Raw genomic sequence first — 6,782 nt, 5'->3', positions numbered from 1 at the left:
GAGATGTTCCCTCCCCTGTATCTCTCCCTGTATCTCTCTGCCCTCCGTTTTTCCCGCTCTTGGGCTTATACACGCCCCCCCTCCTTCTCCCAGCGCCATTTTCTCAGCGTTCTTACACTGGAAGGCGCTGGATGCTGCAGCTGCATACTGTTAGGAAGGCTGACGCTTCACAGGGTCTTTGAGCGGTGGAATCCGGAGGGCACACAGAGAGCGGGCTGGTAAGCCACAACCTTCGGTTGTGGACTTTTATTACACTCTCAGGGCATTCTACAGGAGTGTATTCTTGCTGCAGAGCTTCCACCTCAGCAGCATGTCTGTCACCCGAAGCAAGGCTGCTAACATGTACGCTATATGCACTGCATGTAAGCTCATTCTGCCAGAGCCAAGCACATACCCACATTGTGATGCCTGTGCTAACATGTTTGTGTCTCAGCCTGGAGCTTCCTCAGGGGTCCCTCCGGCTGCTCCGGCCCCGGTGGCTGAACCCCCGGCTTGGGTAGCTTCCTTTTCACAAGCTATTTCCCAGTCTTTTGCCGACTCCATGGGGCAGCTGTCCCGGACACTGCTGTCCATGCATCAGCCCCCTTCTCAGGGTGCCTCTGCGGCTCCGAGCTCTGCAGAGCCCTCAGAGCATGTCCTAGGACCCCGTCCCCCTAAACGGAGACGCAGGGACCCTTCTCCTTCCTCTTCCCACGGCTCTGATTCACAAGCCGAGGTGCAGGGCGAGGAGGATTTGTTTACTGTGGGCTCAGACGCTACCTCTATGTACCCCATTGACTTGTCTGAGGGTGATGCTGATGTTAGTGACTTGATTGCGTCCATTAACTCCGTACTGAACCTCAATCCACCAGAGTCAGAGGAACAACCCTCTCTGGTAGAGGTACACCAGTTTACCTCTCCTAAGAAACCTAGGAGTATGTTTTTTAACCACTCCAGCTTTCACACCACTGTCAACAAGCCCAGGGCCTGTCCTGACAAACGTTTTCCGAAGCGTAGTTCAGATGACCGTTTTCCTTTTCCACCAGAGGTTGTTAAGGACTGGGCCCAGTCCCCAAAGGTAGACCCTCCGGTGTCCAGAATCTCAGCCCGCACAGTCGTAGCTGTGGCTGATGGCACTTCTCTTAAGGATCCCACTGACCGCCAGGTTGACCTTCTGGCCAAGTCTGTATATGAGGCGGCAGGAGCCTCGTTCTCCCCGTCTTTTGCGGCAGTGTGGGCTCTTAAGGCAGTCTCTGCCTCTGTGGCGGAGATTCATTCCCTCTCCAGGGACTCTATTCCTGAGACGGATGCCTTAACTTTTCAAGCTTCGGCTTTTGCATCCTACGCCATGTCTGCCATCCTGGAGGCTTCTCACCGCACGGCGGTGGCCTCCGCTAACTCCCTCGCGATCCGCAGGATCTTGTGGCTTCGAGAGTGGAAAGCGGACGCTTCCTCTAAGAAGTACCTTGCGAGTCTCCCCTTTGCTGGGTCCTGGCTGTTCGGGGAACAGCTGGATGACATAATTAAGGAAGCTACTGGCGGGAAGAGTACTTCCTTGCCACAAACTAAAGCCAAGAAACCTGTCCAGGGCAGGAACCAATCGAGGTTTCGTTCCTTTCGTTCCTCTAACTGGTCATCCTCTAAGCCCTCGGCCTCGTCCACTACCGCAGCCAAGGATCGTAAATCCAACTGGCGCGCAAAGCCGCGTCCTCAAAAGACCGGAGGAGCCGCTGCCACTAAGGCAGCCTCCTCGTGACTATCTGGCCGCGCCAGCAACGTCCTTGGTCGGTGGCAGGCTCTCCCACTTTGGCGACGTGTGGTTGCAACACGTCTCCGATCAGTGGGTGCGGGATATCATCTCCCACGGCTACAGGATAGAATTTTCTTCCAGCCCGCCAAACAGATTTTTTCTGTCCACCCCCCCCCCTGCTCCAAAGCCGCCGCCTTCTCTCAGGCCGTGGCATCCCTGCAGGCCAACGGGGTAATTATTCCGGTTCCCGCCCGGGAACGGTTCAGAGGTTTCTACTCAAACCTCTTTCTAGTCCCCAAGAAAGACGGTTCCTTCCGACCCATCCTGGATCTCAAGCTTCTCAACAAGCATGTTCAGGTGCGGCATTTTCGCATGGAATCTCTGAGATCGGTCATTGCCTCAATGACCCAAGGAGATTTTCTGGCATCCATCGACATCAGAGATGCCTATCTGCATGTGCCTATTGCGGTTTCACACCAGCGTTGGCTACGCTTTGCGATCGGAGAGGAACATTTCCAATTCGTGGCTCTCCCCTTCGGCTTAGCCACGGCCCCTCGAGTATTCACCAAGGTCATGGCAGCAGTGGTTGCGGTCCTGCACCTCCAGGGGTTGGCAGTGATTCCTTACCTGGACGACCTTCTAGTCAAGGCCTCATCCAGTGCAGACTGCCAGCGGAGTGTCTCTCTCACTCTCGCCACGCTAGTTCAGTTCGGGTGGCTTGTCAACCTGCCCAAGTCCACTCTGACCCCGACCCAGGTGCTTTTGTACCTAGGGATGCAATTCGAGACTCTGCCGGCACTTGTCAAGTTGCCCTTAGTCAAACAGCAGTCCCTTCGTCTGGCGGTGCGCTCTCTGCTGAGGCACCGCCGTCATTCCATCAGACACCTCATGCAGGTGCTGGGTCAGATGGTGGCGTCCATGGAAGCGGTCCCCTTTGCTCAGTTCCATCTGCGTCCCCTGCAGCTGGACATTCTCTGCTGTTGGGACAAGCGGATCTCTTCCTTGCACAGGCAGGTGGCTCTGTCGTCACAGACCAGGAGCTCCCTTCAGTGGTGGCTTCGGCCCCTCTCTCTGTCTCAGGGACGCTCCTTCCTGACTCCGTCCTGGGTGATCCTCACCACGGATGCCAGCCTCTCCGGTTGGGGAGCAGTATTTCTCCATCACCGAGCACAGGGCACTTGGACTCCGTCCGAATCAGCCCTCTCGATCAATGTGCTGGAGATCAGAGCTGTGTTTCTAGCTCTCCTAGCCTTTCACCACCTGTTGGCGGGCAGGCACATTCGAGTTCAGTCGGACAACGCGACAGCGGTTGCCTACATCAATCACCAGGGCGGGACTCACAGCCGTCTGGCGATGTTGGAGGTTCAACGAATCCTCCAGTGGACGGAGGACTCCAAGTCCACCATATCTGCAGTCCACATCCCAGGCGTGGAAAACTGGGAGGCCGATTACCTCAGCCGTCAAACCGTGGACAGCGGCGAGTGGGCCCTGCATCCGTCAGTGTTCAGATCAATCTGCCGCAAGTGGGGCACTCCGGAAGTGGATCTCATGGCATCCCGGCACAACAACAAGGTTCCGGTTTACGTGGCTCGCTCCCACGATCCTCAAGCCTTCGCAGCAGACTCACTGGTTCAAGATTGGTCTCAGTTCCGTCTGGCCTATGTGTTTCCCCCTCTAGCGCTCTTGCCCAGGGTTCTGGGCAAGATCAGAATGGAGGGCCGTTGAGTCATACTCATTGCTCCGGACTGGCCCAGGCGAGCTTGGTACCCAGACCTGCTCCGTCTGTCCGTAGAGGTGCCGTGGCATCTCCCGGACCGCCCAGACCTTCTCTCTCAAGGTCCGTTCTTCCGCCAGAATTCTGCGGCTCTCAGATTGACGGCGTGGCTCTTGAGTCCTGGATCCTGACGGCTTCAGGCATTCCCTCTGAGGTCATCTCCACCATGACTCAGGCTCGGAAGTCTTCCTCGGCCAAGATTTACCACAGGACTTGGAGGATTTTCCTGTCCTGGTGTCGCTCTTCCGACCATGCTCCTTGGCCGTTCTCCTTGCCGACCATCCTGTCTTTTCTACAGTCCGGTCTACAGCTGGGACTGTCCCTCAATTCCCTCAAGGGACAGGTGTCGGCTCTGTCGGTATTGTTCCAGCGGCGTATCGCCCGACTGGCTCAGGTGCGCACCTTCATGCAGGGCGCATCTCACATCATTCCTCCTTACCGGCAGCCCTTGGATCCCTGGGACCTTAATCTGGTCCTCACGGCCTTACAGAAACCCCCCTTTGAGCCTCTCAGGGAGGTTCCCTTGTTTAGACTTTCACAGAAAGTTGTTTTTCTAGTAGCCATAACTTCTCTCAGGAGAGTTTCTGATTTGGCTGCGCTATCTTCGGAATCCCCCTTTTTGGTGTTTCACCAAGACAAGGTGGTTCTTCGTCCGTCTCCGGACTTTCTCCCTAAGGTGGTGTCTCCTTTCCACCTTAACCAGGACATTTCATTGCCTTCTCTTTGTCCGGCCCCTGTGCATCGCTTTGAAAAGGCGTTGCATACCTTGGATTTGGTGCGGGCGCTCCGAATCTATGTGTCACGCACCGCCGTTTTTAGGCGGTGCACCTCACTTTTTGTGCTAACCACTGGTCAGCGCAAGGGTCTCGCTGCTTCTAAACCGACCCTAGCTCGTTGGATCAGGTCGGCTATCACCGATGCCTACCAGTGTTCTCAGGTGCCTCCCCCGCCAGGGATTAAGGCGCACTCGACCAGAGCTGTCGGTGCCTCCTGGGCTTTCAGGCACCAGGCTACGGCTCAGCAGGTTTGTCAGGCTGCCACGTGGTCCAGTCTGCACACTTTTTCGAAGCACTACCAAGTGCATGCTCATGCTTCGGCAGATGCGAGCTTGGGCAGACGCATTCTTCAGGCGGCTGTCGCCCATTTGTGAAGTTAGGTTTTGCCTACTTCTCAGTTTGGTTTATTCCCACCCATGGACTGCTTTGGAACGTCCCATGGTTTGGGTCTCCCATAAGGAACGATAAAGAAAAAGAGAATTTTGTTTACTTACCGTAAATTCTTTTTCTTATAGTTCCGACATGGGAGACCCAGCACCCTCCCTGTTGCCTGTTGGCAGTTTTTTTGTTCCGTGTGTTTCACCGGCTGTTGTTAGTAGTCAGAGTTCCGGTTATTCCGAGTTTTACTCTATCTCTACTTATGGGTGGATGTCCTCCTTCAGCTTTTGCACTGAACTGGGTAGATTGTCATCCAGGGGGTGTATATAGCCCGGAGGGAGGAGCTACACGTTTGAGTGTAGTACTTTGTGTGTCCTCCGGAGGCAGAAGCTATACACCCATGGTTTGGGTCTCCCATGTCGGAACTATAAGAAAAATAATTTACGGTACGTAAACAAAATTCTCTTTTTTTCAGCATTCAGGACCCCAAGAAATGAGCCACCTAGAGAACCATAGAAGTAATGGTCGGCCAAGGAAACTTAGTGCAGCAGATGAAGGACATTTCCCTTCAAAATTGGAAGATGCCCAGCAGTGCCATCAACTCAGAATTGGTGACAACCAGTGGGACCCGGCTCCACCCATCTACTGTTCATAGAAGTGCTCTTAGAAGAATTATGACCAAAAATCCTTACTTTCTATATGGAAATGAGGTCAAGCTACTCATCTATAAACGAATATAGAACTGGGGTACAGAAAAAGTGTTGTGTTTTTTTTTTTTTTTTTTTTTTTTTAGCAGAACATTATCAGGACAACTTGACTTGTGCCTCCTGGTCCATCCACACCTCCACCACTGATTAGCAGTTCTTTGTCACTTTACATTGTACACAGAAAACTGTGAGTCTATACGCAGCTCACATCTGCTGCAGAGAAAGCTGTGATTCTGAGTGACATGTCGCTGGAATTCGGGTCTCTGTACCTACATCATGCTGCTCTCAGATTATATAGCAAAAACCTGCTGACCAATTACCTTTAACACGTAGAGAAAGGAGGGGGGAGAGTAGAAAGCGCCTTGAGAACTTAGCAGGACCTCTGACAGTTGTATGGTTTTTTTTTTTTTTGCAGAATCTTTTTAATGATTTTTTTTTTTTTTTTTTTAAGAAAGTTGTTTAACTTTACAATTAGGAATCCAATGAAATGAAAAGTAGAATAAAATTCTGTATGAAGGTGTGCATAGTCTTCAGATCCATTAGTTTTCTGTGTACTGTAGACAGGGGCTTTCGGGGGCAGAGACACTTTTCCCATCGACGATCAGAATGGGAGACAAACCAGACACCTCCGTCACCATCCGAGCCCCCCATTTCCTAGTGTTACCATATTGCAGCAGCCGAGTTTGTCCTGAAATAACTGTTACGTTGCGATCCATCTAAGAATAAACATTAGTGTTGCAGCGTATGAGCCTGATGTACGGGTTTAGCACATTCCAGCACATGGCGAGAGAATAGCTTCAGCCTGGACGCCGGGCGCAGCGGAGGAGGGGCAGCGGTGATGGAGCGTGTCTCCGGGCTGGGGAGAGGGTACTACTTGAGACCACTGCTTAGTTTACAGGTTGTTGTGACAAGGACAGAATTTATAATGCTTTCCCCCTGCAGCGAGTCCCTATGGATAACATTTGCTTTGTCCCACACCAAGGAGAGACGTGCAGGGCCCCGTCAGCCCAAATAAGGTTTGTTGTAGGTCAACGGCAGCGAGAAATAGAATTTATTTTGATATTGGATAAACTTTGTTTTTTTTTTTTTTTCTTTTCCAACTTGTGATCCAACATTATTCAGTGATGCGACTCACAATCCCTCGTGTTACAACTGGAGGCTCCTTAATCCTTTTGGTTTACGAAGTGAAGGAGTTGAGTAGAGACCAGAGTGGTGGAGGTATTGCAGCAATCTCAGCATAGCTGCCTGTCCTCCTGCATTCAAAGACCAGAAGTAGTTGTCTGACGTTCGCCATATTCACTCTTGGGCTGGATTCACATGATGGTATGGCATCTAATGCAAAAGCATGGGATGCGATATGCTAATCGGCTCCCGCTCTGCTGTCATGCAGCTGTGATCTGATCCTGTGATCAGATCAC

General features: G+C 52.4%; 1 long non-coding RNA gene across 3 annotated transcripts in view; it reads left to right on the top strand.

Annotated features, from left to right (window-relative positions):
• Positions 1-6,246, top strand: part of LOC142250420 (uncharacterized) — a 15,808-nt gene extending 9,562 nt beyond the window's left edge. For 2 of the 3 annotated variants that reach the window (XR_012725188.1, XR_012725186.1), the window contains exon 8: positions 5,133-6,246. This is a non-coding gene — a long non-coding RNA (uncharacterized LOC142250420). The remainder of the gene's footprint in view (positions 1-5,132) is intronic. The other variant, XR_012725187.1, reaches the window with a different exon arrangement.
• The last annotated feature ends 536 nt before the right edge of the window (positions 6,247-6,782 follow it).

This window comes from Anomaloglossus baeobatrachus, chromosome 9 (assembly GCF_048569485.1).
Source record: "Anomaloglossus baeobatrachus isolate aAnoBae1 chromosome 9, aAnoBae1.hap1, whole genome shotgun sequence".
Lineage (NCBI taxonomy): Eukaryota > Metazoa > Chordata > Amphibia > Anura > Aromobatidae > Anomaloglossus > Anomaloglossus baeobatrachus.
This window is presented reverse-complemented; position numbering and strand designations above follow the sequence as displayed.